Genomic DNA, 22,023 nt, shown 5'->3' with positions numbered 1-22,023 from the left:
CTGACTCCTGGACCCAGCAAAGACCTTGCCATTGCGGGCATCAAATCCCCTGACACGAGTCACACTGAGGGCCAAAGTGACCCAGAAGAGGAAGAAAGTATTTGGGAGCCTCTTTTTTGCGCAAGTAAGTATTCTTGGAATCTGCCTTCAAATGTTTATACATGTCGAATGTTTAGATGTCCAAACAAAACACCCACTCCACACATGAGCAAAGTATGTAGTGCCTTAACATTAGCATGGAGAAGGAAGAGGTGGAAGGACCTGGCAGTGTTGCTAGGTCCCTGAGTTTTAGAGACCAGAGCCAAGATTACAAAGTAGTTGCAGTGTGTACATTTCTAGTAATGTAGGTGTCTGATGGGCAAGCAGGTTGCAAGCAACAATAGACTGGGTAGGTAAGTATTTACGGAATTTGACTAGTAACTTAACCATAAACTCACTGTGTAGGGCCTCAGCCACTTGACCCCTAATACTTTTTACTCTTCTTACTAGGTCATGGTCTTCCACGATGCACTATTGGCAGAATGAGTGCAGATATGTTGCATTGTTTGAAGGATCTAGAGCAAATCAAGGAGGCTTCCACTGCTTTACAGCGAAGAATCCAAGATTTTGTGGACATGCTTGCCAAATTTTAATTTCCTTTTGCCTGGTCTGAAGTTTCTTGTTCCACTTGTTGGCTCCTGTTTGCCCTTTAAATATTTACCATTTTTTTTATGACTTTGAAATGTGAAAGTTTAGGGACAAAACTCAGTGTTTCTCCACTCCACTCCTCTGGGTGCACCATCAGGTCCTGTTTTCTGAATTTTCCTCAGTGTAAAAACGACTGTGCCAATTACTAACAGTGAAAATGACAACATCACCTGTGCCAAATTCAATAAATATAGAAAACATGACCTGGGTTTGCATCTCAAGAAAGAGAGTTGTGAAACACTGTCATAACTAATGTGAATTGGAATGTTTTTGTGTTTTGAAGAATAGCAATCCCCAAATTTGAAGATGCCCACAAATTGTGCCTTAACATTCTTATTTCCCTCATAATCCTATGTCTAAAATGTGTGTATTTCCATACATCTTTTTTTCCTAAAGCCCCAAAACACACAGTGTGTCAACATGTGCTATCTCCCATCACTGGGTATCAATGGACATGTTGTGGGGGTGCAACCCCTTCCTCATAACTAAAGTATGTCAGTCAGAGGAAGGGGTTGCACCCCCGAAACACATCCATTGGTTCCCCCATGATGGGAGATAGCACATGTTGACACACTGTGTGTTTTGTGGGTTTAGAAAATAACATGTTTGTAACAACACACATTTTCGGCAGGGGATCATAAGGAACATTTAATAGTTCTGCCTCTACGTGTTTGTGGCTTCAAATTTTGGCTTTTAGAGGGGTGAGATCTTGGGATGCTAATGCCTCATCTGGCCTTTACTTTACCCAACTCAAACTTTGTAAGTTCCTGAGTTGGGGATGTGTATCTAATGTTTTCTAAGATGCCTGTTTAGCCACAAAAAAAGGAGAAATAATGCAAAACATACATGTTATACACCAAGATGTTAGTTTGTTTTAAAACCTTAAAACGCATGTGAATGTGCTTTGAGTAAAATGTTGTTTACTAAACAATGTGTGGATAATTATTTCAATGTTCAATACCAGTGTATTTGTTAAGTTGTTGTAGTTACAGTGACAATGTGGCCAACTCTGGCAAATTTTATGCCTCCAAAAAATTAAAGGAGTTGAAAAGGAATAATGTTTTTGAACTTCAGGCATTAGATTCATTAAAACCCCAAACATTGTGTGTGTATAGCAGACCCACAGCACACAATTATAGTAAGCTGAAGAAGATCTTATCACCTCATGTAGCAAATAAGGAATGTTTGCACTATTGCAGCAAGTGTCCAAAATGGAGGCCATTTGTGAAAATATTAGACAGATAAGAAAAAAAGAGAACAGTTGTTCAAATGAAATATGAGTTTAGGATCAAGAAAAATATTCTTTCTGATCAGCTACAATTTGCTGCCAAGCCACTGCCTCTCTACCCACAAAATAATCCAGGTATTTTTGCCGTAGCTCTCTGGCATTTTGGGAGGGCAATCCAGCATGGGCATTTTCTAGAGTGGTCATCATGCCCACAGATGGCTGAGCTGCAGCCTCTTCAGCTGGGCCTGCTACTGCAGGGTTCACATCATTTGGCACTGAGGCAACATATCTGCTTGCATTCCTCCTTAAAAAATGATGGCGTATACAGCAGCACAGTACCACATGGTTTATTTTGTATAGTGTCAGGTTAATTGGTGTTAAAAACAACCTGAACCAACTGGAGAGGATTCCAAAGGCATTTTTGACCACCCTTCTGGCATGAGCGAGCCTGTAATTAAATATTCTCTGTTCTGGGGTGAGATTCCTCACAGGAAAGGGCTTCATTAAATGTTCCCCCAGAGCAAAGGCCTCATCTGCAAAAAAAACAAAATTGAGGCCCTCAACATTCTCCTCAGCAGGTGGAAAGTTCAAGATGCCATTCTAGAGCTGCTTGTAGAACTCTGTATGCATAATGACTCCTCCATCAGAGTTGCAGCTGTTCTTCCCAATAGCAAGATACAAAAACTCATATGTGGCAGACACTACGGCTAGCTGGCAGGACTATGCTGCCAAGCCCTTATAATTGAAATAATAAGAGCCAGAGTTGGGTAGTTGATGTTTTCCATTAATAGTACCACCACAGTTGGGAAAATCTCACTGATGATGGAACTAGGCTGCAACGTCCTGCCATTGCTGTGGGTTGAAAGGAAACTGGATTAAAAAAAGAAAAAAGCAATTACTAATTTTTAATCAGAGTTAACACAAACATGCTTGGCCAACATAAGGATAAAACCTAAATGAATATTTAAAGACCAAAGTGTAAGGTCAACTTATCTGATTGCTCACCCCCTCTGGTGGCCCATTATAAAAATGTTACGGTGGGGGGAGGTAATGGGTAGATGTTTTGGACAAGTAACCCTCTCCACTTCCATACGAGCTGTTTGCAGAAAAAAATGTGTGATACTTTGGACAACCCCTTCTTACTTACACTATTGTCAGCCTAGTGGATAGGTAAGAAGTGTTATAATCTTAAAATAGGGATACACACTGTTCAAATTGCAGGCCCTTGCACACCATGGTTTGGTGAATTAAGCCATAAATATGAACACAAAAGAAGGATAGTGTGTATGGGTTTTGCAAAGTCAGCAGATAGAGTATTTTTATCTGTTAATTTTGCATTTTTGGGGGGAGGGAGGGTTCAAATTTAGTTTGTGGCACAAAAAATGGCCTCTTGCACTCAGCCTGAATTTGAGAACAACAAGAACATTTGGACACATTTTAGGGGTTGTTTAGGGTAAGCCCAAAAATGTAGCTGACAAAAAACACTGTTAAGTTACTAGGCTAAGTGTGTATGGGCCCAGGATAGCATGCTGGGGAGGTTAGTGAAGGAAAATATGCATGAGGACAAAGAGGACATTCATAGCATATTCCAATATTGATAATTATGGAATCAGCAAATTAATACAAAGCAATATCAAACAATAATACATAGAATGTGATCTTAAAGGTAAAAATTTACCCGAATATAGTCCTTCTGCAGGACTTGAACAATGGCTGAGCAGGTGTCAGGAATAATGATTCCCACAGCCTGCGGGGAGATCCCAGTGGTACTTGAGGTCCTGGAGACTTCTCCCCATCGTCAAGTACCGCAAGGTGGCTATGAGCCTTTGCTCAAGAGCCTCATGCATGTATCTTGCTTCTTAATATAGGGGGTCACCAATGGCAAGAGTTGGTGAAAGCAGGGGTCCATCATCCGGAGATAATTCTGAAAATCATCCAGATTATTCTCCTGAAGCTCCCACAGCAAAGGCATATGACATAATTGGTCACGATTAAGCAACCAATTTTTGGTCCAAGAACTCCTCCTGTTCCTGGACTGGACTTGGGTCAAAGCAATAACTCCAAGCCCAATAATAGCACGTTCTCTCCTCCAATTCCGCAACATGGCTGGTTGACGAACGGCCGTTCAGAAACGAACTGAAAAGCACTAACTGAAAAACACGAATCAACACTCACCAAACTTCTACTAACACGGAGTTAGCAGAAGGAGCCCAAAGGGTGGCGCCTGACAATTGAACTTCCTCTTTACCTTCTCGTAGTATGTCTTGTACATCACTAGGTTCATGTTTGTTGGCCGACAATTGTGTACCATTAGTATGCAAGACAAGTTCCTGGCACATGCCTTTCAGACAAAACCTGATGCTCTGTTGGCCAACAATCCGATCGTGTATACGAGGCTTTAGTCTCCTCACACAGAGAAGGTGCTGCTCCCCAGTGTGTCCTACACAGAGACCTGGTTTTAGGGTGGAGCATCCTCCCTCAGCAGCCTGGGAGTTTTTAAAGCCCAAATTACTCAGACTGCTTCAGCTGAGCTTGTTAACCCCTCAGTGAACCAAGCAAGCAAGCAACCCAGCACAAAAAGGAAAGCAGTTTGTATATTTCATGAACCTGGGACAAATACTGTATATCTCCCACCCTGGTCACAGCCAATAGTTTTTCCTGGCTTCCTGTCACAATATATAATACCAACGTGTCAGGAAAAAAAAAATAAAAAAATAAAAAACAGAATCATATGACGTGATCCCAGAGAACCGCTCCCGCGCCCCCCCCCCCGGGCGCGCACACAGGAACATCCGTGTTCGCCGGGTCCAGGGGACCCGGCGCAACACGGATCGCAGTAAAGGGCCAATGACAGCGGCCCTTTACCATGTGATCGCTCCGTCTAAAGACGGAGCGATCACAAATGTAAACAAAAAGGCAAAGCAGGGTCATCAGGAGGTTACAGCTCTCCTCTCCTCACACCGATGCAGCGTGAGAGGAGAGGAGAGCTTTTACGGTGACAAACAGTGAGTTTTCGACCTTTATCAGTGCCCAACAGTGCCACAGCAGTGCCCAACAGTGCCACAGTAGTACCCAACAGTGCCACAACAGTGCCCAGCAGTGTCATCTGTGCCCAACAGTGTCATCTGTGCCACATCTGTGCCACCTGTGCCACCTCTGTGCCACCTCTGTGCCACACCAGTGATAATACAGTGCACACCAGTGCCACACCTGTACCACACCTGTGCCACCTGTGCCCATCAGTGCCACCTGTGCCCATCAGTGCCACCTGTGTTCATCAGCGCCACTTTTTTTTTCTTCTTTGGTTCCTTCAGGCTATTAATTAGGGGGAGGGGGTAATTGCTAACAGGTGCCTGCAGTCTATATAACTGTGTGTAGGACTCATCCTGAGCCTGCTCATTGTGAAGCTGTAGGAACTTAAACCAAGTGGAACTTTTCTAAGTGGTGAGTTAAAAACCAGAGGGAGAGTGAACAAGTCTTACTTGTTGTTTGCTGGGAAGCTTTTTTGGGGCTTTTCCTTTTAGCTTTGCAATCACCTTTTTTCTGTCACTTTTTAAATAGCTTTTTTTTTTTTCTTTTTTTTTTTTTTCTTCTTTGGTTCCTTCAGGCTATTAATTAGGGGGAGGGGGTAATTGCTAACAGGTGCCTGCAGTCTATATAACTGTGTGTAGGACTCATCCTGAGCCTGCTCATTGTGAAGCTGTAGGAACTTAAACCAAGTGGAACTTTTCTAAGTGGTGAGTTAAAAACCAGAGTTTAAAACAGGAGATTATAACAGGGGTCATAGTACCTGTGTAGTGTGAGTATCTGAGTGTTGTCTGAGTAGTGTGTGTGGATCGTTAGTACTTGTGTATTGTGTACTGTATACTTGAGTATTGCGAGTGCACGTAGGTCTGCGACTGTTCTGCGAGTGCACGTAGGTCTGTGAGTACCTGTGTATTGTCTTGTTGTGTACCTGTGTATTGTCTTGAGTATTAGTGCCAGGAAGCTAGCTGTTAGGTAATTTGGACAGGGTAAAATCCCCAAACCTCACTAAATTTAATAGGTACGATGCCCGGCGGGTGTGGAGAGGCGACTCTTTGTACATCTTGCCGCATGTATGCGTTCCTTGATCATCCGATCGAGGGCGAATACTGCTGTGCAAAATGTAAGCACATTGTTTCCCTGGAAGCCCAGGTTCTGAATCTGGGGAAGCAACTGTCAGCACTGAGAAGTCCCTCCATACTAAAGGAGAGCCAGGAACGTACACGGCAGGTGCCGGCAGGGGCCAGCACAGAGGCGGGTGGAGACAAAGAGGTGCAGGCACTAGCAAAGAGTAGATGGGTGACAGTCAGGAGGGGTAGAGGGGGAAGTGCCAGGGAGGCCAATCCAGGACTGGAGCATCCCAATAAGTACGCTACTTTGAGTGACATTGGCGAAACCAGTCAGGGACCAGCACTGCTGGAGCTGAGGGACTCTCCTAGCTGCCGGGGGAAGAACTCCTCCAGTGAGAGTGGGGGGGCAGCAAAGGGAAAGGAAAGACAGATTCTGGTGGTAGGGGACTCAATTCTTAGAAGGACAGAGAGGGCAATCTGTAACCAAGACCTGAAGCGCCGAACAGTATGTTGTCTACCGGGCGCTCGGGTTCGGCACATCACGGATCTTGTGGACAGATTACTGGGAGGGGCTGGGGAAGACCCGGCTGTCATGGTGCACGTTGGCACCAATGACAAAGTCAGAGGCAGATGGAGTGTCCTAAAGAATGATTTTAGGGACTAAATTGAGGAAAAGGACCTCCAAGGTAGTATTCTCAGGAATATTACCGGTACATCGAGCCACACCAGAAAGGAAGAGGGAGATTAGGGAAGTAAACAAGTGGCTGAAGAGCTGGTGTAGTAAGGAGGGGTTTGGGTTCCTGGAGGACTGGGCCGACTTCTCAGTCGGTAACCGGTACTATAGAAGGGACGGACTGCACCTAAATGAGGAGGGTGCAGATCTGCTGGGAATGAAGATGGGCAAAAAGTTAGAGGGGTTTTTAAACTAGGCGATGGGGGGGAGGGTCCAGAGGCAGAGATAGCCAGTGCGGAAGATATTCCAGAGGGTAGTATTGGGGGCTTTAGTGGCAGGTTAACCAAAGCACAAAAACACAAGGTGAGTATAGTAGCAAGTCCTAGTTGCAATCTCGAAACACCCAATACGAGGACAATATGCGACCGGTCTAAACTATGTGGCATGTTCACCAATGCCAGGAGCATGGCAGACAAGATGGGTGAACTAGAGATACTGTTGTACGAGGAGGATTTGGATTTTGTGGGAATTTCAGAGACCTGGTTCAACAGCTCTCATGATTGGCTGGCAAACATTCAAGGGTATATCCTTTACTGCAAGGATAGGGAGGGTAAAAAAGGGGGAGGGGTATGCCTATATATCAAGAATAATGTACAAGTGAATGTGAGAGATGACATCACTAAGGGAGCTAGGGAGGAGGTGGAATCCTTATGGGTAGAGCTTCAAAGGGATGAAGCTAAGGGGAAAATAATACTGGGAGTATGCTATAGGCCCCCTAACCTGAGGGAGGAAGTGGAGACGGATCTCCTATCACAAATTGGATTAGCAGCAAGGATGGGAAGTGTTATCATAATGGGGGATTTTAATTATCCAGACATAGACTGGGTGGAGGGAACCGCGCATTCATTTAAGGCTCGCCAATTCCTTAATGTCTTGCAGGACAATTTTATGGGTCAGATGGTAGACGCACCAACTAGAAATAAAACATTACTGGATCTACTGATTACCAACAATACAGACCTGATCACGGATGTGGAAATACGGGGCAATTTAGGTAACAGCGATCACAGGTCAATTAGTTTCAGTATAAATCACACAAATAGGAAACATAAAGGGAATACAAAGACACTGAATTTCAAAAGCGCCAACTTCCCTAAACTACAAACCTTGCTAAAAGGCATAAACTGGGATAAAATATTAGGAACAAAGAATACGGAGGAGAGATGGGTTTGCTTTAAGAGCATATTAAATAAGGGCATTAGCCAATGTATCCCATTGGGTAATAAATTTAAAAGAGCGAACAAAAGTCCTGGATGGCTTAACTCCAATGTAAAAATGCATATAAAAGCAAAGCAGAAGGCCTTCAAAAAATACAAGGTTGAGGGATCATCCTCAGCATTCAGACTTTATAAAGAATGCAACAGGAAATGTAAGGGTGCAATTAGGACGGCTAAGATAGAAAATGAAAGACACATAGCGGAGGAGAGCAAAAAAAATCCCAAGAAATTCTTTAAGTATGTAAACAGTAAAAAAGGGAGGACAGACCATATTGGCCCCATAAAGAATGAGGAAGGACATCTGGTTACAAACGATGGGGAGATGGCAAAGGTATTGAATTTATTCTTCTCCTCAGTCTTCACGAGAGAATCAAGGGGCTTCAGTAACCAAAACTGCAGTGTTTATCCTCATGACACAACACAGGAAGCACCTCCATGGTTAACAGAGGACGGAATTAAAATTAGACTTGAGAAACTTAACATTAATGAATCACCGGGACCAGATGGCTTGCATCCAAGGGTACTTAGGGAACTCAGTCAAGTGATTGCCAGACCGTTGTTCCTAATTTTTAAAGATAGTCTACTGACTGGAATGGTACCAGCTGATTGGAGAAAAGCCAATGTAGCACCAATATTTAAAAAGGGCCCAAAATACATCCCTGGGAATTACAGACCAGTTAGCCTAACATCAATAGTATGTAAACTCTTGGAGGGGATGATAAGGGACTATATACAAGATTTTAGTAATAAGAACGGTATCATTAGCAGTAATCAGCATGGATTCATGAAGAATCGTTCTTGCCAAACCAATCTATTAACCTTCTATGAGGAGGTGAGTTGCCATCTAGATAAAGGAAGGCCCGTAGACGTGGTGTATCTGGATTTTGCAAAAGCATTTGACACAGTTCCCCATAAACGTTTACTGTACAAGATAAGGTCCATTGGCATGGACCATAGGGTGAGTACATGGATTGAAAACTGGCTACAAGGGCGTGTTCAGAGGGTGGTGATAAATGGGGAGTACTCAGAATGGTCAGGGGTGGGTAGTGGGGTTCCCCAGGGTTCTGTGCTGGGACCAATCCTATTTAATTTGTTCATAAACGATCTAGAGGATGGGATAAACAGTTCAATCTCTGTATTTGCAGACGATACTAAGCTGAGCAGGGCAATAACTTCTCCGCAGGACGTGGAAACCTTGCAAAAAGACCTGAACAAATTAATGGGGTGGGCGACTACATGGCAAATGAGGTTCAATGTAGAAAAATGTAAAATAATGCATTTGGGTGGCAAAAATATGAATGCAATCTATACACTGGGGGGAGAACCTCTGGGGGAATCTAGGATGGAAAAGGACCTGGGGGTCCTAGTAGATGATCGGCTCAGCAATGGCATGCAATGCCAAGCTGCTGCTAACAAAGCAAACAGAATATTGGCATGCATTAAAAGGGGGATCAACTCCAGAGATAAAACGATAATTCTCCCGCTCTACAAGACTCTGGTCCGGCCGCACCTAGAGTATGCGGTCCAGTTCTGGGCACCAGTCCTCAGGAAGGATGTACTGGAAATGGAGCGAGTACAAAGAAGGGCAACAAAGCTAATAAAGGGTCTGGAGGATCTTAGTTATGAGGAAAGGTTGCAAGCACTGAACTTATTCTCTCTGGAGAAGAGACGCTTGAGAGGGGATATCATTTCAATTTACAAATACCGGACTGGTGACCCCACAATAGGGTTAAAACTTTTTCGCAGAAGAGAGTTTAACAAGACTCGTGGCCACTCATTAAAATTAGAGAAAAAGAGGTTTAACCTTAAACTACGTAGAGGGTTCTTTACTGTAAGAGCGGCAAGGATGTGGAATTCCCTTCCACAGGCGGTGGTCTCAGCGGGGAGCATTGATAGCTTCAAGAAACTATTAGATAAGCACCTGAATGACCGCAACATACAGGGATATACAATGTAATACTGACACATAATCACACACATAGGTTGGACTTGATGGACTTGTGTCTTTTTTCAACCTCACCTACTATGTAACTATGTAACTGCAGTGCCACATCAGTGCCGCCTGAGCCCACCAGTGCCGCCTGAGCCCACCAGTGCCACCTCTGTGCCACCAGAGCCACACCAGTGCAACCACAGTGCACACCAGTGCCACTACAGTGCACACCAGTGCCACACCAGTGCCCCATCAGTGCCACCTGTGCCCATCAGTGCCACTTGTGCTCATCTGCGCCACTGCAGTGCCACATCAGTGCCACCTGTGCCCACCAGTGCCGCCTGTGCCCACCAGTGCCACCTCTGTGCCACCAGAGCCACACCAGTGCAACCAGAGCCACACCAGTCCCACTACAGTGCAACCAGAGCCACACCAGTCCCACTACAGTGCAACCAGAGCCACACCAGTCCCACTACAGTGCAACCAGAGCCACACCAGTCCCACTACAGTGCCACATCAACCTCACCAGCCACCAGTATGGCAAAAATATATTTACGGCCGAGGAGGCCTACCAGTGTCTCAGCATGACCGATGAGAGCAGCGGGGAGCTCTCCGAGTCTCTGTCCGATTCAGATTCAGCCTATAAACCCGTGACAAGCAGCGAGTCTGATACAGATTTGGAAGAGGAACGTGTGCCTGTGAAAAGAAGGCGTTCTGGCGTGGAGCAGCAGCCTACTACCACCTCGAGCGCAGTCCCATCCACCTCAAGAGCTGTGCCGTCCACCTCAAGAGCAGTGCCGTCCACCTCAAGCGCAGTGCCGTCCACCTCAAGCGCAGTGCCGTCCACCTCAAGCGCAGTGCCAACGCAACAAAGGCCAGGTGCCAGTAGGGTGTCCTCTCAGCCACAAAAGGATAGAGGCCATGCCACCCTTCCCTATGCCCTTCAAAACCCCCTGTGGCTTCCCCTTCATTCTGGAGCAGCAAATATCCCCCCTTTTACCGCCCAGCCAGGTGTCCAGGTGAACACCGATGATTTTGTGATGCTTGATTTTTTTTTATTTGATTTTCACCAATGACTTACTATCGTCCATTGTGGCCCAGTGCAACCTCTATGCACAGCAGTACATAGTAAGCAACCCTGGCTCTAGTTATGCCCGTCCCTTTGAGTGGAGAGAGCTTACCATAGAGGAATTTAAAATTTTCTTAGGCCTAACTTTTACAATGGGACTCACAAAAAAAAACGAAATGTACTCATATTGGTCAACTAACCCCGTCCACCACATGCCACTCTTCTCTTCGATAATGCCAAGATCAAGATACCTTATGATTTTGCGCTTCCTCCACTACAATGACAACACCCAGTGCCCTCCCCGAAATGACCCAGCATTTGACAAATTATTCAAACTTCGGCCACTCCTAAATCATTTCGCTGAAAAATGTCCCCAATTATATACCCCCGAACAGAATATTTCCGTGGATGAGTCCCTTGTAAAATTCTCTGGCAGGCTCGGCATCAAACAATTTATCCCCAGCAAAAGGGCCCGATATGGGGTAAAAATGTACAAACTTTGGGACCGAGCCACGGGGTACATTTACGCCTTCCGGGTGTACGAAGGGAAGGACACCCAACTGCATCCCCCTGAATGTCCAGAATATATGCGGCAAAGTTGTCTGGGAGCTTGTTTATCCACTGCTTGTAAAGGGGTACCACCTTTATGTGGATAACTTTTATACAAGTTTTCCCCTCTTCCGTAATCTTCACCAGAGAGACACCCCAGCATGTGGTACCGTAAGAACGAATAGAAAAGGCTTCCCGCAAAAACTGGTCAATGAAAGGCTACGCCAAGGGGAGACGGCGTCTTTGCGGAACCAGGAGCTATTAGCTGTCAAGTGGAGGGACAGACGAAACGTCCACATGCTGACGACAATCCATAATGACACCTACGTGGAAGTCCCAAGAAGAAACGGCCCAGTCCAGAAACCTGCTTGTATTTATGATTACAATTTGTTTATGGGGGAGTGGACTTCAACGATCAGATGATTGAACCCTACCTTCCCACAAGAAAATCCCGTCACTGGTATAAAAAAGTGTCCATTTATTTTTTCAGTTTGGCCATGTATAACACTTATGTTATTTACCAAAAATCGACAGGGAACCCCGTATCTGCACTACCAGGAACAAGTAATCTCCGCCCTTTTGTACCCTGAAAGCTCACCAGAAATTATTCGCTCTGATTCTGTGAGCAGACTCCACGAACGCCACTTTCCTGACAAAATCCCCCCCCCAGTGAAACAGGCCAGAGACGTCAGAAGAGATGCCGGGTGTGCTCCAGAGGAGGAATTAGAAGAGACACCTCGTTTTATTGTCCCGATTGTCCTTCCCAACCAGGCCTCTGTATAAGTGAATGTTTCCACCGTTACCATACTTCTCTACATTATTAGGGAAGTATGGTAAACGTAATTCTCATTTCCTGTCATTTTCCTCCACACCCCTTATGCCACTGCGCTGAACTGTACATACCTCTGCCTTCTCCGGAATCGACCCTGGCCTGTTATACGACCAAGCTTCTACCTAACGATAAACATACCTCTGCCTTCTCCAGAACTGACCCTGGCCTGTTATACGACCAAGCTTCTGCCTAACCATAAACATACCTCTGCCTTCTCCGGAACTGACCCTGGCCTGTTATAGGACCAAGCTTATGCCTAACGCTAAATTGTACCTACCTCTGCCTGCTCTGGAACTGACCCTGGACTGTTTGACCACGTTTTTTGCCTGCCTCTTGGACTGATCATTTACCCTGCTATGCTAGTGGGAACACAGGGGTCTCACATATGTGAGGAGCTCCAGAAATGTTTTTCTGGATTAAGAAAATAAATTTTTTAGTTTTCTCTTTCCCAGATTTAGGGTCTGGAGACTCGGAGGCTTCAAAGAGATTTGGGTGGGAGAAGCCTCTACCCCTGTCCCCATTCTTTCCTGGCCTGCTACTTGGACCATGTTCCTGCTTACTACCAGGACCAATATTTTGGCACTGCTGGCAATGTCTCTACTTGCACTGACCCTGGACTGTACAAGGACATTATCCCTGCCTGTACTATGGACAATATTCCTGCCTGCTGCCTGGACAATTCCATTCACTGTAGCTGACCATGTCCCTGCCTGCTGCCTGGATCAGGGCTCTCCTCCTGTGGACAACTGCACTACTAAAACCACAGGTAATCTTTTGTTTACCCTTTGCTCAGCAGAATGTATTTTATGGTGTAATTCTTGGTATGTTCATGCTATGTGTTAGAAATATGAAGAGCCTTCAAAAATGTGATAGATTGTAAGGAAATTAGATGTGTAATTTATGCACCTAGAACGCCTGAATGTGCTACTTCAATGTTGGGCCTCTGTATGTGGCCAGGCTGTGTAAAAGTCTCACACATGTGGTATCTCCATACTCAGGAGGAGTAGCAGAATATATTTTGGGGTGTCATTTTTGCTATGTACATGCTATGTGTTGGAAATATCTTAGAAATGGACAACTTTGTGTAAAAAAAATGTGTTTTCATTTTTTTCCACATTTTCCAAAAACTTCTGGAAAAAAATGAACCATTCAAAAGACTCATTATGCCTCATAGATTATACATTGGGGTGTTTGCTTTCCAAAATGGGGTCACTTTGTGGGCGTTTCCATTGTCCTGGTGCTCCAGGGCCTTCAAAAGTGTAATAGGTGTTTGAGAGATTAGATGTGTAATTTATGCTCCTAGAACGCCTGAATGTGCTACTTCAATGTTGCGCCTCTGTATGTAGCCAGACTGTGTAAAGGTCTCACATATGTGGTATTGCCATACTCAGGAGGAGTAGCAGAATGTATTTTGGGGTGTCATTTTTGCTATGTACATGCTATGTGTTGGAAATATCTTAGAAATGGACAACTTTGTGTAAAAAAAATGCGTTTTCATTTTTTTTTCCACATTTTCCAAAAACTTCTGGAAAAAATGAACCATTCAAAAGACTCAATATGCCTCATAGATTATGCGTTGAGGTGTTTGCTTTCCAAAATGCCATAACTCAGGAGGAGTAGCAGAAAGGACGCACACTATTGAAGGAATTGTATATTTATTTCACGGATATTGTTTCCTAGTTTGTGTGTGTTTTTTTGTGTCCATCCTTGAGACACATGGTAATATTGTTTGCACTATTGCACAGGAACTATTGTCACTTTTTGCATATTTAAAGCTGATATTTTTGTTTGGTTGACAGTGCAACACTATTCATCTTTTAAGTTGTATCAGTCATAGAAGCTGTAGTAGAGCTTCTATGAATGAAGCAACTAGGTGGAAAAAGCAGGTATAGTCTGGCTCTGAAATAGAAGTTTTGCCTCCTGAGGTACACTGTGGCTTTGACATAACATGAAGTAATCACTGCCAACAAGCAGCGATAACCTCAGTTATACACCATTTGTATTACTAACTGCCTTGAATCCATCTGCTCCTTGAAACAAAGTCTTCTGACACAATAAAAGTCAGTTTTCTAAATTAGCAGGTTTATTTAAAGTAGATAATTCACTTTTGGTTTACACCTGTACATTGAGAAACATGTCTGTCTCTGCCATGCTGTCTCTGGAATCTATACTTTAAGTCACTGAGCTGGTACGTGCATGCAGTTGATAACATAAGAGTACAATCAGAACTCCTGATTTGCCCACTTGTGCTGGTTCAATAATGCACAAATATTAAAGCCGTTTGATTAGCATTATAGCCAACTAGTAGGAGAGAAGAGAACAGCAATGAACCTTAAACACAAGTAAGCTACAGGGCTGGAATCATTCATTTTTACACTTCAGATGTGCTTTGTGAAGAGTTCTGCATACACACATTGTACTTAAAAAAAAAAAAAAAAGCTGTAGAAAAAACAAGCATTTCTCCATATTTAGCAGCCTTCTCTGGAATGTAACAAAAGTGTCATAGTTTTGCCTTGTATAGCAAACAAAGTTACTTGGCATTTTGTATTTTGATTTGTGCAAAGCACTGAGTTAATTTCACTATTGAGGACTGCAATTATGACTTTACAGTACATTGTGTTTGCTGGAAAAAGAGAAATATAAGAATGAAGGTGGACATTTTGTGTAACCTCATAGGTGGTAGATTTAGGAATGCACATTCTTACCTTTTAAGGATTTAAATTCAGTGGTACAGTAAGCTGGTTTTTTACCACTCAGCTGTACCTGACGAGGCTCATCCAATAGCAGACATTCCCAAGGGTCCTCCCTGCTGTTTGGAAGTCTGGTGAGGTGATTTCATCTTGTTGTGAAAGTCAACTATTGTGAAAGTCAAGTCTATATATACTATACTAATATATATTTTGTAAAGTTGGGGGTTGTTTAGCTTAGTGTAGAGCCTACCAGTGAGCGGAGTCCCCACCAGATATGCCTATTAAGGGCTTGTTGGCCCACGTTTATTAAAGGAAAAAGAAAACAAGTCCAATAACAGAAGAGTTGCCCACACAGGGGTTTCAGCTTTCCACAGCAACACTGTAAGTTAAATGGAAAATACCAAGCCACCTGTCTCTCTTTAGCAGCACTGCTGCTCGGGCTATGCTTCAGCCCTCTTGGCTCTATAACTGAGTTCCTGTACCTCAGCACTCTTTTCCAGCTTCCTTGCTGTTCCAGCCCACAGGCTTGGTCCCTCTGTCTGCTCTGACAAACAGAACTGTGCAGACATGCACACTTCTCCCTTGCTCGCCTGGACTCCTCGGAAGGGTGGAGCCCAGAACCATGGTCAGGTGTCTACAAATAGCCCAGCACACACCTGACCAGTCAGTATGCTGGTGAGTCTCAAAATCAGGACCCAGGACTGGGGATTTCATCCCACCCAGATCGCTATGAAATCCCCGGGCTCCAGATCCCAAAACGGATTTTAGTAAATAATGAGGAAACTGAACAGCCAGTTTCCTCCCAAATAAGCAAATAAACTGGAGCCCCTCAACCTGCCTGGTTGAAAATTCTGCGTCCATAGACTGGTGGGGTACCACACTACCACATATCCCCCCCCCTTGTTTCTTTTGACACCTCTGTGCCAGCTATCATTTACAGGAGTCCAATCCTGTCCAACCTCACTTCTCCTAAAGGGGAACTCTACCAAATGCCTCCTTTGGTCTCTCCCTATAAGCCTCGCTGTCACTCTGCTATGAGCTTTGATGCGACCTTCACAACTCTTCTTCCGAGTGCATTTCCATAAGCACTTCCTCTCCTGAAATTTTATTGTGTTACCCCTGGTCTTTCTATCAACCCTTCTGCCTCCACGCTTCAGGTTCCCAGGTTTTCCAACACCTCTCTCAACACCTCTTGTTAGGGCAGTGCCTGCAGAGGGCACACACACCATGGCAATCACCCATGAGAACCTCACAAGATGCCACCTCCCCTGGTGCACCCACTCAACAGGCAGCTGTCCTACCACCTGACCTACCACCTGACCTTTAATACCACCTGGATTTCTATCCAAAACCAGAACAGGTGAACTCTCGTCTGATCCGCATACCAACCTTACTGCACTTTTTACCCATTTCCCTGTCTCAGGGACCTTATCAGGTTTGTTACATAAACCTATTATTAGACTGGTGACCCCAGTCTCTTTAACCATCTCTGTCTGAGCCCCAGTCAGGATTTCTGCCATTTTCTGGTCTACACTTGCCCCTTCCATCTCACGTGGTTTGGCCACTGGTACCGTATATGCACCCTTCACTGACAACTGACCAGCACTACCCTGGACCATAGCAGCAGAAATGCTTTCCACCTGGCTGTTAGGAGGTGAAACCACAGGCGTTTTGGGCTCATTTTCCATTTCTCCAAAGCTCTCTCTCATATATTATATCTTCCGGACGTAATCCAGCAGCATACGCAGTGGCAACTTTCAACAAAAGTAACAAATTCAGAAATAAACCATTCCTGTCCTGTTCTTCTTTGTTCTGTACAGCCTGCCATTCAGTGCTCTACCTAGTGGTACTCTGCAGTACCAGACCATCAGACTGTGGAGGAGACACACTAGTATAGATTGGCTGTACATCCCAAAGTTCAAGCATTTCTTTTAATGCTTTGGTTACAGACCAGACCCTTGATCCCAGACCCAAGTCCTTCCTGGGGACTGTTATGACACTGGGGATGCAGAGAGACTCACTTGCTGAGACTTGAAAAGTTGCAACGGTTAACGGAACCTCCTCCCAGCTGGAGGTAAACACAGCCTGGTGCTCTACCAGAGCGCTGCCAGGTGCTGGACTCATACCCAACTTCTCAGGCTCAGCATCAGTGAACTGCTCCAGAACATTACCAGTGACAAAGTCACTTTGACACTCCATGTCAGCCTCAGTTTTGTGGGTCACGAACAATGTCTCTGCTGTCCGCTCGCCCTTATTTGGTTCATCCTGCTCATGAGGGTTAACACCTGCAGCAGCCGGTACAAGCTGTTCTGCAGTCCCTCCTGCTGGCACAGCAGAACCAGTGTCCATCTTATTTTTGTGCATAAAAGCCTTATCTATCATGGAGATAAGATTTTTACCCCAACTATCCCAATCCATTGTTTGTGCACTCCGTTCACCAGTACTCCTCAGAACCGATCCATCCGCCCAAGGGGACACATAACAACAGATGGGCTTAGTTGCAGACTCATTACACAAATCATTGTGAATTATGAATTATGTCAGACTGTGGTAATACGTGTTTTAACACAGTAGGTGGCAATACACCATATTCACCACCTTGCTCGGGTGGCGCTTCATAAACCTTACACACTTTTGCACTTTCCACAGGTTGCATTAACCCACTATTTACCTGCAGACTTTCCATATTAGCAGATTGCACTAACACCTTCCCATTAAAAGGTGCAGTTCCACTCTGTCTCACCAGAGTGATATTGCAGTTGTCCAGAGTAACCTCCGGCTCCAATACATGAAGTTCCCTGGAGATGTCTAGGGACAACTGTGCTGTCTTACCACCAGTTGCTATGGGCAATGGCCCATTTTTGATTACAGATTTTGCTCTGCAAGAACCTGGGGTTTTCCCAACGGCAGTACATTTCCCATTATCATCAACATTGACAGCATTTGTATCTCTTGCAGGCTGTCCTAGCCCACTGCCAAATTGAGACTGGCAGACATTAGACACATCACTATTTTCCTCTTGAGAAGCACACACAGGTGCAGGTTTGACTTTAACCCCTGCCTCCCCACTGCACAGGGTACTGTTAATACCCTCTTCATTTGAGTATGGCCTCTCACAAACCAGTCCTCTGGTGCACTTTTACTGGCCAACTCCCCCTGGTGGCCAGGGTATGAAACTACAGTATATATCTCCCACTGTTTAGCACCCCATGCCAACACAACAGAAAACTCCTTGTTGCCAGGGGTGACTGCAAACATATTTGCACAGAAATTTGGGCCTGCGGATAAAAACTATTGCTCAGCATTATCATCTCCAGCCGTATTCCATAACCTAAGGCAAGAAAACATGCCATGCCCCAGCTGGCCACATTCCAGGCATGGTACTGAATTACTTTTTCCCAGGGCGCTTCTCTCCTGGTGATTCCTAGCCGGCAGGAACTCACAGGCCTCTTTGTGGGGACGCTGAGCCAAATCTCCACTGCAGCTCCCCCTTTCAGGCACAATTTTCACTCCTGTTGCCATGGGAAACCGCACTCAGAGCAGAACTTTGCTGGCTCTCTCCAACATGCTGTATCAGCTCCTCCTGAAGCCACTTGCCACAATCCTTATTAGACATATCCCATGGTACACAGACAGCCCGACTGGCTTCCTCTGTGTTGCTATGGGCAACCACTCTCAGTCTCAGCCTTTGGTCAGCCTCTCTCCTTGCATATAGCATGGGCTTCTCTCTGCTGGATCCTGTCTCATGCTGTGACATATTCACATCTTTCACAATAGCTACTGTTTTAATTGCAGCAGTGTTGCCAGGGGCAACAACACCCCTCTTCCAGTAGCTTGGTTCAGCACTGCCAGGTGCCGCTTGCACCAGTCCACAGCTGATTCAAACACAGACTGATGGACTCTCCATATTCGCAGTCACTCCACTGCACAGAGCAACAACAGGAGCACTGTCTCTTTAAGGGGCCTCTCCCATCCAGGTACACCACCTGCTGCACACACTGCAGAGCAAAGGCAGTTACTGGCAATAGCTCATTGGTATATGCGAGGATCTTCAGTTATGCCTGCATTCTCCACCATTTGTAAAGTTGGGTTTTGTTTAGCTTAGTGTAGAGCCTACCAGTGAGCGGAGTCCACTCTCTCTTTAGCAGCACTGCTGCTCAGGCTTTGCTTCAGCCCTCTTGGCTCAATAACCGAGTTCCTGTACCTCAGCACTTTTTTACAGCTTCTTTGCTGTTCCAGCCCACAGGCTTGGTCCCTCTGTCTGCTCTGACAAACAGAACTGTGCAGACATGTACACTTCTCCCTTGCTCACCTGGACTCCTCGGGAGGGTGGAGCCCAGAACCATGGTCAGGTGTCTACAAATAGCCCAGCACACACCTGACCAGTCAGTATGCTGGTGAGTCTCAAAATCACGACCCAGGACTGGGAATTTCATCCTACCAGGATCACTACGAAATCCCCGGGCTCCAGATCCCAAAACAGATTTTAGTAAATAATGAGGAAACTGAAAAGCCAGTTTCCTCCCAAATAATCAAACTGGTGGAGTACCAAACTACCAATATATATATATATATGTATGTAGCGGGCACCTACTTTTAGGTAGGTGAACCTTTTCGTTAACTTTCTATGTCAGGTAAATTTAGACAGGCTTGTGCTATTACAGCAGGCCTGTTGCTGTCAATTCCCATTTGAATGGCAGGTAGTTTATGTGATAGTCTCGACCAATCATTGATTTGCTTGGTAATTCCTTGGGCTCGCATATAAAAGCGGGGTCACGTGGTGTCCGCGGGGGTTCAAGTCCAGTTCTGCTCTGAGAAGCGAGAGAGACAGTCTGGTTCCCGGAGGGGGAGGTGGAGGTTTTTCCTTTGCAAGGAGGGTGAAGAACCGGTCCTCATGGAGGAACGGATGACATCTTACAGCATGTAGTCGCTGATGTCTTTGGCCGCCCCTGTGGGGAGGGGAGCGGGCCACAAAGTAGAAGAGGAACCAAGAATCATGGCGGGAGAAGTAGCGTCAAGCGGAAAGGAAACTGGGTGATCGATCGCTTGGGAGCGATGCACGGGCTATTGATCAAGTGAGTGAAAAGCCCAAGGGAGGGGTAGACAGGTGGTTGTGGCCTGTGACTTTGGGTTCAGCATTGCCCTGGGATTCCAAACAGTCAAGGGAGAGGTCATTCAGAGTGACTCTATCGTTTATTCTTTGTCAGAAACCTACCTCCATGTTACCTGATAAAGTAATCACCCAGTTTTGAATTACTGTCACCCGCAATGCTGTGAGTCTTTGCAAGTGAAGCAAAGGAAAAGATCAGAAATCAACCAAAGAGCATCTCAGAGAAAGTCTCTCTCCCATCCCAGTTTGTGTTGATGAATAAAGCATTAAGAAAAAGCACTAAGGACTGTGACTTTTAAATCTATGGGCTGCGAGGGTTGAGTGGTAAACGTGAATTACGGATATAACAAATATTTAGCCGCTCCTCCGGGAGATAGTATCTCACAAAAGTGAGTACACCCCTCAAATTTTGTAAATATTTTATTATATCTTTTCATGTGACAACACTGAAGAAATGACACTTTGCTACAATGTAAAGTAGTGAGTGTACAGCTTGTATAACAGTGTACATTTGCTGTCCCTTCAAAATAATTCAACACACAGCCATTATTGCCTAAACAGCTGGTAACAAAAGTGAGTAAACCTCTAAGTAAAAATGTCCAAATCGGGCTCAATTAGCCATTTTCCCTCCCGATGTCATGTGACTCATTAGTGTTACAAGGTCTCAGGTATGAATGGGAAGCAGGTGTGTTAAATTTGGTGTTATCGCTCTCACTCTCTCATATTGGTCACTGGAAGTTCAACATGGCACCTCATGGCAAAGAACTCTCTGAGGATCTGAAAAAAAGAATTCTTGCTCTACAAAAAGATGGCCTAGGCTGTAAGAAGATTGCCAAGACCCTGAAACTGAGCTGCAGCATGGTGGCCAAGACCATACAGCAGTTTAACAGGACAGGTTCCACTCAGAACAGGCCTCGCCATGGTCGACCAAAGAAGTTGAGTGCACATGCTCAGCGCCATATCCAAAGGTTGTCTTTAGGAAATAGACGTATGAGTGCTTCCAGCATTGCTGCAAAGGTTGAAGGGGTGGGGGGTCAGCCTGTCAGTGCTCAGACCATACGCTGCACACTGCATCAAATTGGTCTGCATGGCTGTCATCCCAGAAGGAAGCCTCTTCTAAAGATGATGCACAAGAAAGCCTGCAAACAGTTTGCTGAAGACAAACAGACTAAGGACATGGATTACTGGAACCATGTCCTGTGGTCTGATGAGACCAAAACTTATTTGGTTCAGATGGTGTCAAGCGTGTGTGGCAGCAACCAGGTGAGGAGTACAAAGACAAGTGTGTCTTGCCTACAGTCAAGCATGGTGGTGGGAGTGTCATAGTCTGGGGCTGCATGAGTGCTGCCAGAACTTGGGAGCTACAGTTCATTGAGGAAACCATCAATGCCAACATGTACTGTGACATACTGAAGCAGAGCATGATCCCCTCCCTTCGGAGACTGTGCCGCAGGGCAGTATTCCAATATGATAACGACCCCAAACACACCTCCAAGATGACCACTGCCTTGCTAAAGATGCTGAGGGTAAAGGTGATGGACTGGCCAAGCATGCATCCAGACCTAAACCCTATTGAGCATCTGTGGGGCACCCATAAACGGAAGGTGGAGGAGCGCAAGGTCTCTAACATCCACCAGCTCCGTCATGGAGGAGTGGAAGAGGACTCCAGTGGCAACCTGTGAAGCTCTGGTGAGCCCCATGCCCAAGAGGGTTAAGGCAGTGCTGGAAAATAATGGTGGCCACACAAAATATTGACATTTTGGGCCCAATTTGGACTTTTCACTTAGGGGTGTACTCACTTTTGTTGCCAGCGGTTTAGACATTAATAGCTGTGTGTTGAGATATTTTGAGGGGACAGCAAATTTATACGGTTATATAAGC

At 45.2% G+C, this 22,023-nt stretch overlaps 1 pseudogene; it reads right to left on the bottom strand.

Annotated features, from left to right (window-relative positions):
- Positions 1-1,975: 1,975 nt before the first annotated feature.
- On the bottom strand, positions 1,976-4,019 carry LOC141141239 (uncharacterized; annotated as a pseudogene).
- Between the last annotated feature and the right edge of the window lie 18,004 nt (positions 4,020-22,023).

The sequence above is a fragment of the Aquarana catesbeiana genome, linkage group LG04 (genome assembly GCF_042186555.1).
Source record: "Aquarana catesbeiana isolate 2022-GZ linkage group LG04, ASM4218655v1, whole genome shotgun sequence".
Lineage (NCBI taxonomy): Eukaryota > Metazoa > Chordata > Amphibia > Anura > Ranidae > Aquarana > Aquarana catesbeiana.
The sequence above is the reverse complement of the archived record's forward strand: the minus strand, read 5'-3'. Positions and strand labels throughout refer to the sequence as shown.